Here is a 20,136-nt window from a genome sequence, read left to right on the forward strand (position 1 = left end):
TGCATAAGCTAAGCAAGGACCAGCTAAGCGAGGACCAGCAACGTAGGCGAAGAGATAGGCATCAACAACTAGGCCAAAATGATGAGACCAAGTCACAACAAGTAGAAGCAGCTCCATAGCAAAAGAGTTCCATAACAAGCTTCAAAAGCGGCGACCAACAACCTCTACAGCATGGCTCCTGCCAAAGCTCCAACTAGGAGCTCCAGTGATGAACGACTTTAAAAATACGATGGCTTCAATGTAGACTCCAACGCATATCCCAAGTGACCTCTACGAGCAGCCAACCTGTTGACCACTTGCAAGTCTTCAGCGTAGCATCTCTTCAACCAACGACACTCCAGTGCCACAAAGCCCGCATGCTAGACTGCACCTCCAAGTCCTGTACTCCTTCAACAAGCTACAGCCCATGCACGGCTAACTCCAAGCTCTATAGTAGCCAAGGCTCATGGGCTTAGCGAATCCTATGGCCATCCTCTCCAGCAGCGATGGGCGAACTCCCTTCTAGCCCTCCAAAAGCACCCTCCTTATTCAACGAGGTACTTTGTAGTAGAGAGCTCCTAGTCTCCAAACATGGCCAGTAGTTGCCATGAGCGCATTAGCAGCCCGACCTTCATCAACAAAGCTTCCTCAATGACCTGTGACACCTTCTACAGCAACTATTGATGACAATGACCATGCTCCAAGAGCCACAGCTACAGCAAACCTCAGCCCATGGACGGCCTCCTTCAAGCTCCTACAGCCAGCAACTAGGTAGCTCTCAGGCACTTATACAGCAGCAACGAAGGCTCTATTCATTTCCAACTATAGCCGCCTCGCCAAGCTCCAAAACGACTTCTCACTCTGAACTACGCAAGCCAAAACGGGCTCTGCTCATCTTCTACGACCTTTTGCATCACCGTCTTCTTCCAAAAAGACACGTGGCAGGATAGGATTTAGCTATGGTTAAGCTAGTCAGACTAAAGGTTAAGTTAAACCTTACCTTGGCTAATGGTTAAGTGAACCTACAACAACCAAGGTTAGGGTGAGTTAAATAACACAGTCAGCAGCGCCACATAAGCATGCACAGTAAGCACACAACCTCTTGTTAAGCACAGTTTTGAATTCTGCATGTGAATCCCTGTGACACATCATCGAAGGCCCTCTTCTTCATAGAAACTTTGACAAGCCGTAACTTCCAATCCAAGAAGAATTTGGACATGCTCCAAAAAGAAAAAGTGATCATCTTTTTGAGCTCTACGCATCTATCAAGTCAGAATCATTGTTAGCAACTAGACACTGCCAATATTGAAAGAAATCAATTGGTAAGACCTTTGCAACAAATGACAAATCAAAGCATGAATGCACACATCATTGTCATAAGCATGCCGAAAGCACAAGTGCATGAGATGACCATAGTACAAAGCATGGCATCCACACATAAAGCATCAAGACACATGGAAGAACAAAGCATCATGCATGAAGCTACACCAAGCGAAGAAGACAATGACATCGTCATCAAGCCATGAGCCAAAAAGTGACATCAATGGAATGTATTGAGAAACAAATACCTTGCCAACCTTGCCTATATTTTGTAAAACAAGCCTAACCACCTGAGAGTAGCTATGAAAGAACCCGGGGGAGGTATTGACATGTAAACCACACTTTACCACCTTAAGTAGCAATGCAAGCACTAAGGGGAGGTGATGGAATGAGCTATACATTGCCTAAAGCTATATATAGCCTACAACTATCTATAGCCTATTAGAGCTATATATAGCTCGCTCTAACTTGAACTAGGTCTCACCTATATGTGTGTAACTTGTGATCAATATGAATCAGTCTTTGGGAGTCCATTTGGTGTGTCTATTGTCTCTTCTTCTTCTCTCTCAACATGGTATCAGAGCAACAACAGTCTTGCTATTGTATGCTCACTCTAACAAAGAAAGATAGCAAGTATTACTTGTTGATTTCATTACATAGCTCTTTCAATATCTGATCGTTTATTTTCTCTTCTCGATTTTGACATCTCTAACTTCATGGGCTTATTTGGAGGTCCTTTGTTGCAAATTTGAGAAAGTTAGAACTTGCAAATGGATCAAACATTAGTTTACAGATCATAGCTCTCATTGTGCTCTTCGTTTTAAGCTATTACACGCCCTGATTGGACTTCATAGCAAAAATTTACATCATTTTTCGTGCCGACTACTCTTGTCTTAGTTGTGTGATTGGCATGCTCGTAGTGCATTTCTCTAAGAATATCTTAGTTTCATGATGAACGCCTCAGTTTCATGATTGACACACTCATAGTGCTTTTCTTCACATGTATGCTATTTCTAGCATACTCTCGTCACACGTCTTATCTTTTTTGGGTGTATATTTTATCTACTCTACATGATTCTCTTATGTTGGATGTATTTTCCCTTCCTTCTTCTCATGCTATATGGGAATCTCTCGTTGTTGCTAATTTTGAGAAGAAATTTGTTAGAGAGGTTCTTTATCTTTGTAATCTTTTGAGCAATCCATACAATGTTGGAACTCTTGTGACAACTCATGTTGAGTCATTCAAGAATATCAACAATCAACTTGTTGCTGCTACTGGTGGTGCACCTGTAAATAGTTCTAAATTATTTTACATCAATAATGAAAATACTAAATCATCTAAAATCAACTTCATAGATTTGGCGTATGGTTCCACAATAATCCAACTGTGAGGAGAGAAGATTGGTATCCGAAGAACTTGCTCGGTTATCTTGTGTGAAGCTAGCCATGACTCCACAATCATACGTGACTCTCTTTGAATCGATGCGTTCCATGCAAAAATGTTGTCCATATGACCATAATGCACTGTACTTTTTGTACTGTAAAAGAGCATCATTAAAACAATGAAGATGCATCTATTCTATAGGGTATATTGCCACAAATAAATACTTAATTACGTCAAGAGGTGAGAAACTTACATGCATCATACATCCAGATGATAACTCTCGCTCGTGCTTGTTTATTGTCTCTCCATCACGTTCGACTTTACGTAGAGCCAGTTGTAGCCAATCAAGTGACATGTGAGTGGGGAGATGAGCCAGATCTGAATCTCATCCTTGCATTTATTCTTTCAGCTTTGGCCGCTTCATGTCTCTCAATCCACTTCTGCATCTCCTTACTATTGAGGATACAAAACTTATTGAATTTCTCCATTTGCACTTCGCTCATCTTTCTTTCAATCCCTTTTTCTTAGGGAACCTCACCAATGATGCAATCATCATCCTTGTTATGCCAAGCTTGTGGCATATCGGGATCTGTGGAAGTAAGAAACTGCGTGATATATACTAATGACTCTTGCACAAGCCATCCCTCTACCATGCTTTCTTCTGGTATTGTTCTTTGTCTTACAAATCCCTTCAAAGTTTTCATAAACCGCTCGAGAAAAAACATCCACCAACTATGAACGGTACCCACAATGGCCACCTCATCAACTATGTGCACAAGCAAGTGCACTTGAGTTGTCATAATGCTCGAGGGAAAGTGCTTCTCAAGCAAGCACACAGCTTCGATGGATTCCACCCTAACCTTCTCGATGCTCGATATGGAGATCTCGTTTTGAGATATCAACCTATTTCACATGCCCATGTAAGATAGATTCATAATCAGTCTACATATTATTCAGCTTAAATTGAAGAAAATGCAATCAATGCAATTTGATAGTAAGCATACCTCACAATACCACTAATCTTGAATACAGTATTTCTAACATCTTCTTGTAAGCACCCTTTTATTTTAATTGGGAGGATGAACTATCAAAGCAACAAAGAAGTCATGTCACCTATAAGACCTTGTGCCAATCATGGGACTTGAGCCCACTAAGCTTACTGTCCTTTGAAAATGCTCCTTTCAAGCAATGCATGTACCCTGTGGGTGTTTGAAAAGAGGCAATGTCTGCCTTGACTGTTGCCTCCTCTCTCGTAGAGATGATCCATGTTGCTTTTGGGAGGATAATTAATTTTCCCGAAGCATGCACTTGGGGCCACAAACAAGACATCCTATTCATAGCACGCAAGTCTTCTTACACTCCTCTCAAGTCTTTGGAACCAACCAAGTGTGCCCAAATAGTAGCCCCCACATTCTTGAAGATATGCATGGGATCCAAGAGATGATTGATTTGTAACTGACCCCACTAAGGAAGCTCGTGAAAGATCGATAGCCTCTTCATACCAGGAGAAGGTTCCTCTCCATTTGCCCTCCAAGCCTAAATCTAGTCACTTGTCTTCAAATATGGTGGTGGTAGATCAACCTGACCTCCACGCACGAGATGGTCCAGTGGAAGGTATCGAGCATGACCTTTTTTCCTCATATGTTTGGAGTATCGTGCAAGCAATTTCAGACCCGGTCCACAAACAGGACAAGCATGGTACCCACTTGTAACAAGTCCTGCATGCATGCATATGCATGAATTTATTAGTATAAGACATGCATGCGAAAGAGAGTCATAAAAGCATAATCCTATATTATACATGTAAAGACACAACCACGTACCTGTGCACTCTCCATATCCTGGGTAGTCATGCATGGTCCACATCAAGATACCCCTGACCAAAATATCATTGGTATGTCTAGGAGCTCTGGAAATATCAAAGACCCGCACTCCTCTCCATAAGATCTGTAACTCCTCTATCAAAGGTGCCATGTACACGTCCATATTTTTGGCCTTGTACTTCCCTAGCACAAGTAGTGCAAGCATGAGGTGTCCCTTTTTTATTGTTAGCCATGGTGGGATATTGTAATTCACCAAGACTATGGGCCATGTCGACCAAGATGTCGAGCATAACTCGAAAGGATTCACGCCATCCATGGCGAGCCCAAGATGTAAGTTGTGTGGCTCCCTCTCAAAGTGTGGCCACTAATTGTCTATGTGGTTCCAAGCTGCACAATTTGCGGGAATCCTCAATGTGTCATCAGTGGTCTGATGAGATGCATGCCAAGTCATCAACTCTGATATGGATTTGCAACCTATCACAATTCAAACATACATAGGCTTCAAATAATGATGATTCGATACACTAATCCTACAGCTTAGAATCCCTGTAAGATATTGAGCAAGCTTAGAATCTTACAACCTGACATTGAGCAAACATTTATAGACTCCTGCATTCTTTGAATTAGAGTGACAAAAGTCTGTATCTGTTTGCTCAATAGTAGGCTATTGAAGCTTCACATGGGAGGAAAGAGAGGAAATTAAAGAGATGAGAAAAAGGAGAAAAGAGAGGAGATAAGAGATAAAAAGAGAGGAGATAAGAGAGAAAAGAGACAAGATAAGAGAGAAAAACAGAGAAAGTGACGAGAAAAAGTGGGGATAAAAGAGAGAAAAAGTGGGGATACAAAGGCTTCCAATAATGATGATTCTCAAACATACATGATGATTCTCAAAACAAACAATATCCAAATAATGAGTCAAATTAATGCAAGAGCTAAGCTCATTAAGGCCGAGACACTTGTATCTAACCACCCATACTTTGCTTGTAGATTCAAGATTGAGAGACAAGCCCGTAGTTTAGACATCCTAGCACCCTCGTACAACTGTGTTGATTGCAACTCTCTCATTTTGACCTCAAACTCTAACATCACGTGTACATGTGATGTAGTGCCCCTAAAAATAGAATCCATCATGTCCACCATACCCTCATCATCATCCAGGAGACTATAGTCTTGCCTCTAGGGGGTCACTCATTATATGTAACCCTATCATGTGAGTTCAACAGAACGATGTTTTTAATATCCAAGTTTAACAAAAGTTAATTTACATAAGGGAGTATTTAAAACAAATTTCAGAAAAATTTACAGATTTGTATAGAAAAAGTGCACATTTTATTAATGAAAAATTTACAGATAAGGAATTTTAGAAATATGCATTGAACGCACGTGATATAGAGGGTTTATACATAGTGACCCCCCCGAGAGTCTTGCTCAAAGTGTGAAGGTATATGCATACCCTCGTCACCCTCCTCATCCTGTTTCAAGATTTTGTGTAAATATAAGATCTTGTCTCAAGGTATCATGTCATAATGGTATCCAACATTAACCATGAACTCAAATAGCATTGACTTATCGATAATTCATTACCACGTGCAACACCAACGGTGGTTACTGGTTTGGGCTCCTCCCCATACATCTGCAAGTGGCACATGATAATACAACATTGATGTCATGCTTCTCGCTTGCAATGAGTGCAATGACAATACAACCTCTCCATAAGCCACTCTGTGCTCCCGAGTGTTGGCTCATCATCTGATGAGCTTCCACTCATCCCTTCCATCTATACACTTCCAAAATCACAACATGAGTTGCAAGGAAATCTATTAAGATCCAAAAAATAGCCACCCATGAGCTTCTTTTCTCTTTTCTAACAAGAAGTGCCCTGAACCGTCACTATATAGCAACTTTTTGCTCTATTTCGTCGCTATATAGCGATGCTTTGCCTTGTTTCATTGCTATATAGCAACGCTTTTTTGGATATCAGCATCACTATATAGCGACTGACCAGAGTCGTTATATAACGACACTGAGGGCTTAAACCCAAAACCCCACGTGATGCTTTCTTTAGCATCTCTATTGTATAAAAAGCAAAAATCTCTCCTCCCACCTTATATTCGATGGCCTCACTTTCATCCCCTTTCCTAACACTTGTGCTCCCTCTCCACCTTTCTCCCTCTTTGCTTGTGTGAAAAGAAGTTTTTCAAGAAGGCGAGTCTCTTTAAGCAATGTAGGTTCGTTTTTTGTGAGATTTTGTTTTGTGAGTATTGAAGCATGATTCTCCTTGTATTGCTAAGGCTCTGTGCTAGTTTTCAGACTTGATTTTCAAGGGTTGAAGACAAAAAACAAGATTTTGTGAAAGAAAGAAGACTCGCCTCTTCTCATTTTAGTATTTCTCTTCCTCCTCTTTCTCCTAGTTTGTAGGCTTATGCTTTCTCCTTGTTTGTAGGCTTATGCTTGTCTCCTCAAGCCAATCCCTTTGAGAAGTTGCTTCTCTAAACTCCTCCTTCCTCTAACTAGTTATTTGAAAAATGGTATGTTTCCTCTCTTTTGTGGAGCCAATCCACAAAACACCGAGCGGGACTATTCTAGGTAAGAAAGTCCTTCCTTTTTTTCCCTTTTGTTATTTTTGTTATTTGCATTGGCTTGCAGCTAGTGCCTTAAGCGCTAGCTACAGTGATGGGCGTAGGAACCCTCTCTTCCCCTCTCTTCCCCTATTCCCTATTCTTTCCCTCTCTTCCTCTCTTCCTTCTCTTCTTTTTCCCTCTTCTTTATCCCCTCTTTCAATCTCTTTTTCCCCTCTTCCTCCTTTCCTTCTCTTGTTTTTCCCCTCTTTCAATCTCTTTTCCCCTCTTCCTTCTCTTATGTTTATGCTCTTTTTTTCTTTTCTTTTTTCCCTTTTTCATCCCCTCTTTCAATCTCTTTCCCCCTCTTCCTTCTCTTATGTTTATGATCTTTTTCCCTCTTCTTTTTCTCCTCTTTCAATCTCTTTTCCTCTTTTCCCCTCTCTTTCCCCTCTCTCAATCTCTTTTCATAAGCATATGTATTTGCCTATGCTTATGCATGAGCATATGCTCATATGCTCATGCATAAGCACAAGCTTATGCTTTCTCTCTTTTACTTTTATGCTCATATGCTCATGCATAAGCATAAGCATATCCTTTCTTTCCTTTTCTCTTATGCTTATGCTATTTTCCCCTCTTCTTTCTCTTATGCTTATGTTTATGCATGAGCATATATATGTCTCCTTCTCCTTCTCCTTCTCCTCTTCCTCTTTTCCTCTTTTCCTCTATTTTTCTCCCCCTCTTTCCCCTCTTTGGATCTCTTTTCATAAGCATATGTATTTGCCTATGCTTAAGTTTTCTCTCTTTTTCTTTTATGCTCATATGCTCATGCATAAGCATAAGCATATGCTTTCTTTCTGTATCTCTTATGCTTATGCTCTTTTTCCCTCTTCTTTCTCTTATGCTTATGCTTATGCATGAGCATATGTCTCCTTCTCTTATGCCTATGCATGTCCTTCTCCTTCTCCTTTCTTTCTCTTCTTTTTTTCTCTCTTTTTCTCTTCTTTTCATAAGCATATGCCTATGCCTATACCTATGCATGTCCTTCTCCTTGTCCTTCTCCTTTCTTTGTCTTCTTTTTTCCTCTATTTTTCTCCTATGCTTTGTCAATGTATTCTCATATGATTTCTCAATGTATTCTCTTGTTTTTTGTTTTTTTTTTTTTGTGTTTGTGTCTACGTTAGACATGGGATCATGTCGCACATCCGATGAGTACGAAAGCCCTCGTAGGAGGAGACATCATGATCTCTATTCTCCAGAGGACTTTGATTCCCCTAAGGTGACACCTTAGGGGCCTACCCCTGTGACTACCCTTGGCCCGACTCCTCTTGGACGTAGCACTACGACTACCCCTCGAGGAACTCCTTTGCTAGCAGCCCATGGTTTTGTTGGGAGTCCTGACGAGTTTGTGGAATAGATGACTGATGAGGAGGCAGCCAGATTCTTCTCTCTGCTATTCCAGAGGACCTCAGCAATTCCCCCTCCTACACCGACAGTTGGTCCTATTACCGAGCCATCCCCTCGTGCCCCTTCGACTGAGGGATCATCACCTGGGCGTGCCCATCGTAAGGGAAGGAAGAGTAAGAGGGGTCACTTATGTTGTGCTGACTCAGGAGAAGCAGATGAGTTAGCACACTCACATCCCTATAGGTCTCCACTTGGTCGCAAGATCCAGTACCAGTCAGGTCCCTTGCCCTCTCCTCCTCCCACTGCTACTCCTCCCTCCGGAAACTCCCTCCGGAAGCACTCGCACAAACACCACTCGCTCTGACTTTGCCACTACCATGAGTCCTCCTTACCCAGTCGAGGACCTGCCCTATCAAATCACGGCTATTGGAGAGATAATAGAAGATAAAAAGGGCAAAGCAATGATGGCCACCATGAGGGGTTGATGAGCCACCACTTCAGGATAGCATTGCTACTGATTGGTGGTATCAAGATGACCAAAAGAAGCAAGCGGTCATCGATGAATTGAAAGCAAAATATCCTAGCCCCCCAAATTGGGAGTTCAATGAGAATTACATGCGAGAGTGCATGGGTTTGGTCTTGAAGCATCGTAGATCAACCTTGCGTACTTCCATCACAAAGGGGAGGGCTAACCCAATTGGGCAGACAAAGCTGATTGGAAGTTTTTCAAGAAGCAGAACAGGGACCATCCTGAAATGTTCAAGAGTCAGAGGAGGGCTGCGAGGAGACGGCTAGACAACATAGGTACTTTGCACTTTGGTGTAGGCAGATAGTTGGTGTTCAAGGCAACCGTGGTAAGTCTACTTGTTCTCATTTAATATATTATTCTATTTGTTTTACTACATATTACATACACTTTATCTAACTCTTGTAAATTGGGTCCACATCAAGTTGCGACGATGGATCGCCTACCTACAGATGCAGAGATGAGATGCACATTTCGCATAGGAACAAAGCCGTGGTTTATTGAGAAGGAGGCAATGGGAGTGACAGTCGATTGGGCTGAGGTGGCTGCTCGCACAGTATAAGTCTACTCCTACTTGTAATCTCACTTTTTAAACTATTTTATTTTTTAAATTCCAATCTAATTTCCAAATAATATGGTTTCACTCTTAGAGTCAAAGCTCGAGCATCCCATTACCAGAGGTGAGCGGTGACGAGGGCCAGGGATCAGGCGCATCTCACGATGGTCAGGGATGAGGTGCAACTCACGAGGGCCAAGGATCATGCCAACAAGATGCTCCTTTCAAGCAATGCACGTACCCTATGGGTGTTGAAAAAGAGGCAATGTCCACCTTGACCTCTGCCTCCTATCTCTTTGAGAGGATCCATGTTGCTTTTGGGAGGACAACTTTTCCCGAAGCTTGCGCTTGGGGCCATGAACAAGACATCATATTCATAGCACACAAGTCTTTTGCACTGCTCTCGAGTCTTTGAAACCAACCAAGTGTGCACAAATAGTAGCCCCCACATTCTTGAAGATATGCATGGGATCCAAGAGATGATTGATTTGTAACTGACCGTAATAAGGAAGCGCATGAAAAATGGATATCCCCTTCATCCCACAAAGAGGTTCCTCTCCATTCACCCTCCAAGCCTGAATCCAGTCACTTGCCTTCAAATATGGTGGTGGTGGATCAAGCTAACCTCCCATTGACGATTGGTCAAGATATATAACTGCATTTCTCTTGCGACATAAGTCAAAGACCTTATTAGTATTCAAGCAATATAAAACTGCTGCGGAACTTCATACTGGTTTTCGGATCAAGACCCTTTGTAGTGACAACGGTGGAGAATATATTTCTAATATTTTTAATGATTATTGCATTGAGTGTGGCATTCATCGTAAATATACTGTTCCATACTCTCCTCAGCAAAATGCTCATGCAGAGTGTAAGAATCGCACTTCTCTTGATGCTATGCGATGTATGCTCCTTCACTCTGGATTATCTTGAAGAGCCATCTTTGTGCAAAATCATCTTCCTACAACTACACCTTCTGGTCAGATACCAATCACAGCTTGGATAGGGGAGACTCCTTCTGTATCACATTTTCAAACTTTTGGTTGCATTGCTTATATTCATGTACCAAAAGAGACATGGAAAAAGCTAGATCTTCCTGGCAAAAAGGTCATATTCATTGGATATTCTCGGAATTCTAAAGGTTATAAATTCTATGATCCCTCTTCTAGGAAGGTGATAATCAATCGTGATGCCATATTCAATGAGCAATTAATGGGAGGGACATGGTCTACTAAGGATGCAGAGGACACTGAGTCCTTACTTTTGGCCTTTCCTTTTCTATTTGATAATGATTCCACTTTTAATGTCATTACTACTCGTTCATCTGATGGCATCACTGCTACTCCATCTGCAGAGTATCGTGCATGAAACCGGTCCACAAACAGGAGTAGCATGGTACCCACTTGTAACAAGTCATGCACGCATGCATAAATGTGTTAGTATAAGACATGCGCTTGAAAGATATTCATAAAAGCATAATCCTATATTATACATGTAAAGACACAACCTTGTGCCTGCGCACTCTCCATATCCTAGGTAGTCATGCATGGTCCACATCAAAATACCCCTGACGAAAATATCATTGGTATGTCTAGGAGCTCTAGAAATATCAAAGATGTGCACTCCTCTCCATAAGATCTGTAACTCATCTATCAAAGGTTCCATGTACACGTCCATATTTTTGGCCTTGTACTTCCTTGGCACAAGTACTGCAAGCATGAGGTTTCCCTTCTTTATTGTTAGCCATGGTGACATATTGTAATTCAGCAAGACTATGGGCCATGTCGACCAAGATGTTGAGCGTAACCCAAAAGGGTTCATGCCATCCATGGCGAGCCCAAGATGTAAGCTGTGTGGCTCCCTCGCAAAGTCCGGCCACTGATTGTCTATGTGCTTCCAAGCTGTACAATCTACGGGAATCCTCAATGTGTCATTAGTGGACCGATAAGATGCATGCCCAGTCATCAACTCTGCTATGGATTTGCATCGGAACATGTGTTGTATTCTTACAATGATGTAAAAGTGTCTCAAGAACTTTACCAGTATCTGCCTGCAAGTCATCTCTATATCGTTGTTTCCCACACTCCAGACAACTAGCCAAATCTCGAAGCTCATGACGAAAGAGAATACAATCATTAAAGCAAGCATGGTTGGTATCGTAATCCATACCCACCGTTGTTAGCATCTTCTTCACTTCATCTCTTGATGCGGGCATGGTATTTGGTGCAAGCAACATCTTTTGGAGCAACCTATCACAATTCAAACATACATAGGCTTTGAATAATGATGATTCTCAAAACAAACAATATCCAAACAATGAGTCAAATTAATGCGGGAGCTAACCTCACTAAGGCCGAGACACTTGTATCCAACCACCATATTTTTCTTGTAGATTCAAGATTGAGAGACAAGCCCATAGTTTAGACATCCTAGCACCCTCATACAACTGTGTTGATTGCAACTCTCGCATATTGATGTCAGACTTGGACATCACGTGTACATGTGATGTGCCCCTAAAAATAGAATCCATCATGTCCACCATACCCTTGTCATCATCTGGCACATATGGGAGACTATAGTCTTGCTAAAAGTGTGAAGGTATATGCACACCCTCGCCACCCTCCTCATCCTGTCTCAAGATTTTGTATAAATATAAGAGTCTCAAGGTTTCATGTCGTGTACGTATGCAACATTAATCATGAACTCAAATAGCATTGACTTACCGATGATCCATCACCATGTGCAACACCAATGGTGGGTACTGGTTCGGGCTCGTCCCCATATAACTCCTAAAAGATGGCATCCTGAAGATTAGGTGAGATTGAAGAGCTTCCTAGCCACATGATGAACTGAAGAAAAGAAAAGAAGAAGATTACCATTGAGCATGAGATGCAAAAGAAAAAATAGAGTAACCGCCTGACATTGAGCAAGCATTTACAGACTCCTGCATTCTTTGAATTAGAGTGACAGAAGTCTCTATGTGCTTGCTCAATGTCAGGCTATTGAAGTTTCGTGTGGGGAAAAAGAGAGAAGGAAAGAGACGAAAAGAGAGGAGACAAAGAAAGGAGATAAGAGAGAAAAAGAGAGGAGAAAAGAGAAGGAAAGAGGGGAGAAAGGAGAGGAAAAGAGAGGAGAAAAAGAGAGAAAAAGAGAGGAAAAAAATGAGAAAAGAGAGGAGAAAAAATAGAGAAAAAGAGAGGAGATAAGAGAGAAAAAGAGAGGAGAAAAGAGAGAAAAAGAGAAAGTGAAAATAGAGAAAGTGGGGATAAAAGAGAGAAGGAAAGAGAGGAGAAAAGAGAGGAAAAGAGAGGAAAAGAGAGGAGAAAAAAGAAAGGAGATAAGAGAGGAAAAGAGAGGAGAAAAGAGAAGGAAAGAGAGCAAAAAGGAGAGGAAAAGAGAGGAGAAAAAGAGAGAAAAAGAGAGGAGAAAAAGGAGAAAAGAGAGGAGAAAAATTAGAGAAAAGGAGAGGAGATAAGAGAGAAAAGAGAGAAAAAATAGAGAAAAAGAGAGAGTGAAAAGAGAAAAAGTGGGGATAAAAGAGAGAAAAAGAGAGAAGGAAAGAGAGGAGAAAAGAGAGGAAAATAGAGAGAATGAAAGAGATGAGAAAAGAGACGAAAAGAGAGGAAAAGAGAGGAGAAAAAAGAAAGGAGATAAGAGAGAAAAAGAGAGGAGAAAAGAGAAGGAAAGAGAGAAGAAAGGAGAGAAAAATAGAATGCAATCCCTTTCCATCATTCATGCAATCCCTTTCTTAAATCATGCAATCCCTTTCCATCATTCATGCAACACTTCAATCCCTTTCCATCATTCAATATGCAATCCTTTTCTTAGAAGGGGAAGGGGAAGGGGAAGGGAAAGAGAAGGAAAAGGAAGGGAAAGGGAAGAACACATAACAAAGTCTATCGGAGCGTGTCTATAGATGCATCTAACACCGCGTTTATAAGCGTGGCTATCTGTTTTTCCAAAAGATAGACAGGTTATTAGATGCATCTATAGACACGCTCCAATAGATGCCTTTTTCAAAGAAACTAAAAAGGACATGTGCCCGACCCCAAAAAAAACAATACTAGTACCAAAAACATCCATTCCTTATGTAGAACAAGGGACACGAATCCAAAGAGAGCAACTTCCAAAGAAGATCAACTGCCAAGAGACTTACCTTGGATAGAGGTATGGAAGCTTCTTGTCCTTCTTCAAAGTTGCTTCTCTTTCTTCTCTTCCTTGTTCCATTCGGGGAGAAATGGGATCTCAAAAGAGCCTCATAAGGAATGCATTAGGGGGGGATTAGGAAACTTAATCTCATCCTATGTGGAGGGCTCATAATGGATGCCTAAGTGGTTTTGCCAAGCTAGAGGTGGTTTTGCAAGCCATAAAGGGGGAGGGGGCAAAAAAACGTCTAGCAAGGTATAAATATATTCAAAACCTATACATCTATAGTCACATTAATGGTGGTTGGCTTAATGGTTAGGGCCCAAAGGTGGGGACCAAGAGGTCACGGGTTCAATTCCTTCTGGCTCGCATTAAAGTTTTGAAGAGGTGGGAGCCAAAGGTGGCGACTATTGTAGCCACCTTGCCACATGGAAATCTCGCATGAGGCATGGCCTGCACTGGTCCCTATAGCATCTACACAGCCATGGGACCCATGCCACTTACAAGCCCACTTGCAAGCCCCCTTTTTGACCTTTTGGGCATGCCTTTAATGCACCCCCCTCCCCACATTTTGAATTTGGGGACACATGGTAGCTTATGGTGCTCTCTCCCCACAATTGGTGGTATTCTTCTCCAAATCCACATGTTGGAAAGCAATGATGATTGGAGTAGACTTACATGACGAGTGGCCACTGTATCCCAATCCATGACATATTGCCAATGCTCCCTCTCTCTAAAGAATAGCTTCACTCCTACTCCATGTGCTTTACTAGAATCCTAGTCTCTAGGAAGTTGTGGCCAATCATAGATTGTTGTCGAGCCGAATTGAGAGAGTTAGACCAAATACCATATATGGGTACCAATTAATTAAATAAATAGAACAATAAATTATAAGAGAAATATGCTTACTACCCATGCCTCATTCTCTATTTGCCTTCCCGTCGGTGACCCCCATGCCTCATTGTCTTCCCTTCCATGATGACTCCCAAGATGCACGATGTTGAGACATCTCCTCGCTACCCTCTTTTGATACGCCCACTTGTGTGGCATTTTTCAAATCTCTTTCTGAGTAGGCTTCCAATACTCTTTGTGCATCCACACAAGCCTAGTCCTCCCATCACTAATCTTATCTGTTATCTTCAACCTACAATGTCGAAGTACAAGGCCCATGTGCATTTACATGTACTTGTAATCAAACTCATATCCCAAGGGGTTTGGAAATCTCTCCTTGAGTGACACTATGAGAGTATATTCCATTCTTTGATGCTATAAAGGCATTTTCCTTATTGCTCTACCCATCTTATCACATTAGTGGTGCCTACATGGAGATTGGTCTCTGACCTCTGTGGTGAAGTTACAAGAATTAGTTGATTGGTGTTGTACATGGTAGTTCATGACAATCACAACCTAAGATTTGCCTTTGTTTCATGAGACACTAGGCGAGGATGGTGAGAAGTTCATGCAATAGTTCGAGATTACTTGTTTGATCAAGAATAGACAAGATCCCATTTTAATGTTGGTGGTTCTAACTTGTTGCACATATGATGAAGCTAGAAATGGTTTCAAACTTATGATTCCCTCAAGAAGGCAGTGATCCACTAGTGCCAATGAGCTTTGAGTTAGCAACAACCCCCTTTTTACAGCATTACTGAAAGGTTGAGAAAGAGAGTGCTAACAAGGCAAAATAGTGTTAAAGCAAAAGTCGTAGATAGCTCCCTTCCACCCACAAATTCTTATGTTACAAGAAACGACATGGTCCACTACTACCATAGTGACACAAAACATGCTGCAACAAAGTAAAGATCTAAAGCACAACACATAGTGTTCCCCAATGGGTTCCCTAAGGCAATCCATTGAGTGGTGCTCCCAATCCTACCTTGACATCACTAGCTAGCATAGTAGTCCCACAAGAGCATGCTCCTTAAGATGGATCAACATCATAAGAACCTACCATCACCCCTACATTGCCGGTACTAGCTTCAAGAACCATTATCCCCACAAGTTCCATCGAGACTCCATTGGTTTCTCAATTCTATGAAGACCTTAGAGACATAATGCTCCCAATAGATGTTAGGGCCTAACCCACACAATTTGACATCAACATACTGATAATGCAGTTCATCCATAACTCCAAGGTGCATGCATCTCTTCACCCTCTTTAGAGGTTCAATTAGAAAATATGAAGATTGGCGAGACGCCAGGTACACTAAGTCCACACAAATTCAATTTCACTAATCATCTCTTAGGGTTTGGACATGGGAATGGAAAGATATAGGGAAGATTCCTCTCTTTCGAGAATCTTCCTACGTTATGTGAATATTCTCCTATAAGAAAGGAATCTTGGATGTATGTTTCCATTCCCATGTCCAACCACATCATGGTTTATATCATTGGAAATCCCTCAAAGAGTAGGTTCTAGAAATGCCAAGTCCAACAAATTTTGAGCTAATATGCAAAAAATTATCCATGCCCCCCTTTTTGAGAGAATATTCTCAAGAAAAGTCCTTAGAGGGCCCCAAAATGAGCTCCAAATTTTCCTAATGCACTCTGAATCGCTCTCCATTCACTCCTCCTTCAGCTGTAAGACTAATCTTGACTTTTGTATTTCATATCATATCTACATTTGTTACCAGGCTTGCCATGATCTTGAGGTCAAGCCCTATTTGGAAGCTAATGGACCCATGCCCTTGGTCAACCATCTCCCTTGTTATCCTTAAACTTGGTCACACATTTCATTGGAAACTATAATCATTTGACAAAGATTAAAATCTTCATTGATGGCTTGGGCATCACCCATCATTTTTAGATTAACATTGATGTAATCAAGGTAGTGTTTGGATTTCCTATGATGACTGAGGTCCTCATAAAGGTCTGAAATCTAGAAAAACTCTCACTTGGTTGGTTGATTGGAATGGTTGACACCATAAGGGAGGTATCCCCTTCAATGATATCGAATCCTTAGCATCTATCAAGCTGGCACACATACTATGGTTCCTTACAAATGTCCAGATGTCAAACCAGCACAACATGGTGGTGGCCAATCTGTTGCTCTAACTCCTTGAACCCATATAATTCTAAACCAATTGGGTAGTTTGTTTCTATAAGGAGATGCATTCAATGCCAGAAGTCACAACAAAATATTGGCAATCCAAGGCTATTCATGCCTTTGGTCATGCCTTTGATCAAGCATATTATCAAGCCAAATCTTTGGACTAATTCCCATTGATGGGATGGCACATCACATAGTAAGGAGGGTACCGCTAGTTCTAGCTCAAATAACCTCAACAACGTTTGAAGAGAGAGAACTGTACCTCAAGTAGCATGTGGAGGAAAGGTTTTCTTCCATCTGGGAACAACATAAGTTGGAGAGAGCCAAGAAAAGGACAAGAGGAACAATTTTGAAAGGCCTCACAATGTCTCTTATGAAGCCACATATGGTCATACCCTCCGTCATGGCCACAAAAGTGTTACAGTAGGAGCAATAAGGGCTAGCTTGATAACACTAGCAAGAGAAACAACATAGGAAAGGGTAGTGTAGGGTAGGGTTAGAGGGCAAGAAATTTTACGATGATCTCTTCAACTTTTATGACCCAACTTGCCCAAATACTCAATCTCATTAGAAGCTCCCCGACCTATCTAAGTAGATAGCTTCATTTCTCTCCTCCCTTAATGGCAATGCCCCCATGACCAAATCCACAACACCATCCTCCACCAACTAGATTGATGTACAAGAAGTTGTAGGCCACTATGCAAAACCTGCCTATGGCTCATCTTTCAGAATACAAACATATAAGGGAGCGGGCACCTACACACGCTGAGCTAATGGATGATTACTGACAAAATATGAAGACGGGAGAGGAGAATAGTGGAGATGAGGAGAGAGGGCATAGCTAGAGAGCACACCACAAATGACTTTAGTTGAAATTGTAGATATATACAAACCCATTTAGGGTTAGGGTTATGGCATCTAACCCTTTCCTTTATAGCACTCTATATGTGTTAGTGCTATGCACATAAAATCACATGATTCTTGGCCGATTCTTGAGCCGATTGATTATCACAGTATATTGTTGTTGGCTTTGATTCATCAAAGTAGTCTGTTTCTGACAATAGTCTTTTCAGCCATAGAGCCTCACGGGCACCTGTAGTGAGTGCCCTATATTTTGCTTTATTCAAAGACAAAGAAACAGTTGGTTGTTTGTCTGGCAACCATGATATAGCACCTTGAGCAAGGAAAAATGCATATAACTTTGTGGATCTCTTGGTCTCATGATTTCCACTGACATAGTCACTGTCACAGTATTCATGCACCTTGGATGACTTCCTCTCTATTCTATCCCAAACTGTCTTGTACCTCTGATGTATCTCAAGACTATTTTGGCTCCATTCCAGTGAGACTATTTTGGATTTTCCATAAACTGTGCTAGTGAACTTACTGCATAACAAATAAATGAAAGGAAATATTATATCGGCGGAAGTGAACTTGCTTGAAGAACACTCAAGAGAACCTCTCAATCTCTCAGTCACTCTCACTCTCTCAAGGATCACAATGCCTCAGCAGAAGGCAAGGGAGCTCTAATACCATGACAAAATATGAAGAGGTAGAGAAGAAGAGTGGAGAGGAGGAGAGAGGGAATAGTCAGAGAGCACACCACAAATGACTTGCAAATCAAGGTCTTAAATAAGTCCCTCCATGAGTAGCTCGATAAGAATAACCAGTTGTACCATCAATTGGAAGTGACACCGATGTAACTCCCTGAAGAGGTAGAACTAGACAGCCCAAATGATTTCAAATATTAATAGATCCTAGATCCATCCACTGACCTAAGCACTCATGACCTCAAGCCCTGTAGAGTGGAAAAAACCTTCTGCTTTCCTTTTAACATTGTTAGGGTAGCCTCTATCTAATGCCACCTCGACCTCACTAACCCACCTTCCCTTACATACATTTTTTATGTTATGCACCACCATTTAGTCTACACTCATACAATTTTATCCATGGACTTTTTTATTAGTGACCTAAAATTAAATGATGGAACTAATATCAATCATCTACCCTTGCACTCCATTAACCTAAATTATATTAGTTGTTGGTGTAGGTGCCATCGAGAATCCTCACTTTTCCTAGTTGATACCAAAATTTTAGAATTATCTATGCCAAGAAACCTCCCAAGATGGGCTTGCACTACACATTCCATGGACAAAGGCCTCAAGTGGTTGCACATATGTGGTCAAGAGGAAGCCCAAAGAACCTATAAATATCTATTGGCCTCCAAGGTTACCCAATACCCTCTGACTGGCTTTATACATCTTTATAATAAAATCCCAGACTCTCCATAGGCCATGCAATGCATGCTTGATAAAGGTTTCAACCTCTTTAAAAGTGAGTATGTCACTTACCCTTGCCTTCTAATAGAAGAAGAAACCCATATGGCCATCATTGTCTTTAACTCCACCACCCACCCTGAAACATCTTAACTCCCCACTTGCCCACTAATGCCAAGTGCACCAATGCCTCTCTCTTAAATATGTACCTCAATTTTTTTAATCCCACCACCTCCTCCCCCTCTACATAGCCCTCTAAGTCACAACCCTCTCACACCACACGCATGAGGTTAGTGGATGCATCTCTAGGAGCTTCTTAAGACCTGCCAAATGATCTTACTCCCAAATAGTTTGAGACAATTTTGCATCCCACTTGGATACCTTAGATCATATCCCCCAATAGCAGCCTTCCATAGAGTTGGACCACTTCCCTACAGATGGAGAGGACTACCAGAGGAGATACTAGTAGATGATCAAAAGTGGTACCATGTCCTCCACAAGTATAGACCTTTTGAGGATATGACAAACTTAAGACTATGGAAAGGAAAGCTCCGAAGTTTTGATCTCAAAGTTATTAATAGGATGGAGGTTTGAGCCATAACAGTCTTTATTGAGTGTATCTTTTAGAAATGGCAAGCTGCCAAAGCCTTAAATATCAAGGAGTCTACATAGTCATAGATCACCAGGTAGTAGATTGCATAGAAAGTAAGACATAGCAAAAACAATGATAGCACATAGAGACACTGATATTTTATATAAAGGCCTAGACTATTATGCGCATTCAAGGGTATATTAGAATCCCTTAGCAACCCAATAGTGGCATACTATACCATAAAATCATAGTCTATTAAAAAATTTAATTACAATATTATAAGTAGATTCACCATTTGACACTTGTTGAGAGAATATGAGAACATGTTTGTATTATTAAATAGTTTCTAATCATTATAAATTTTTGAAAGCCTTGGGTCCATTCTTTTTTTAAAATTTATTACAATTGTCTAAGTAGAGTGACCTTTTGTCATCTGTTGAGAGAATATGAGAAATGAGAATCATGTTTGTATTATTACAAAATTTTGGCAGTCTTATACTACAAAGTTTTTATTACAATA

This window comes from Dipteris shenzhenensis, chromosome 26 (assembly GCF_047967505.1).
Source record: "Dipteris shenzhenensis isolate YYH24624 ecotype China chromosome 26, Dip_SZ_1.0, whole genome shotgun sequence".
In the NCBI taxonomy this organism is placed as follows: Eukaryota; Viridiplantae; Streptophyta; class Polypodiopsida; order Gleicheniales; family Dipteridaceae; genus Dipteris; species Dipteris shenzhenensis.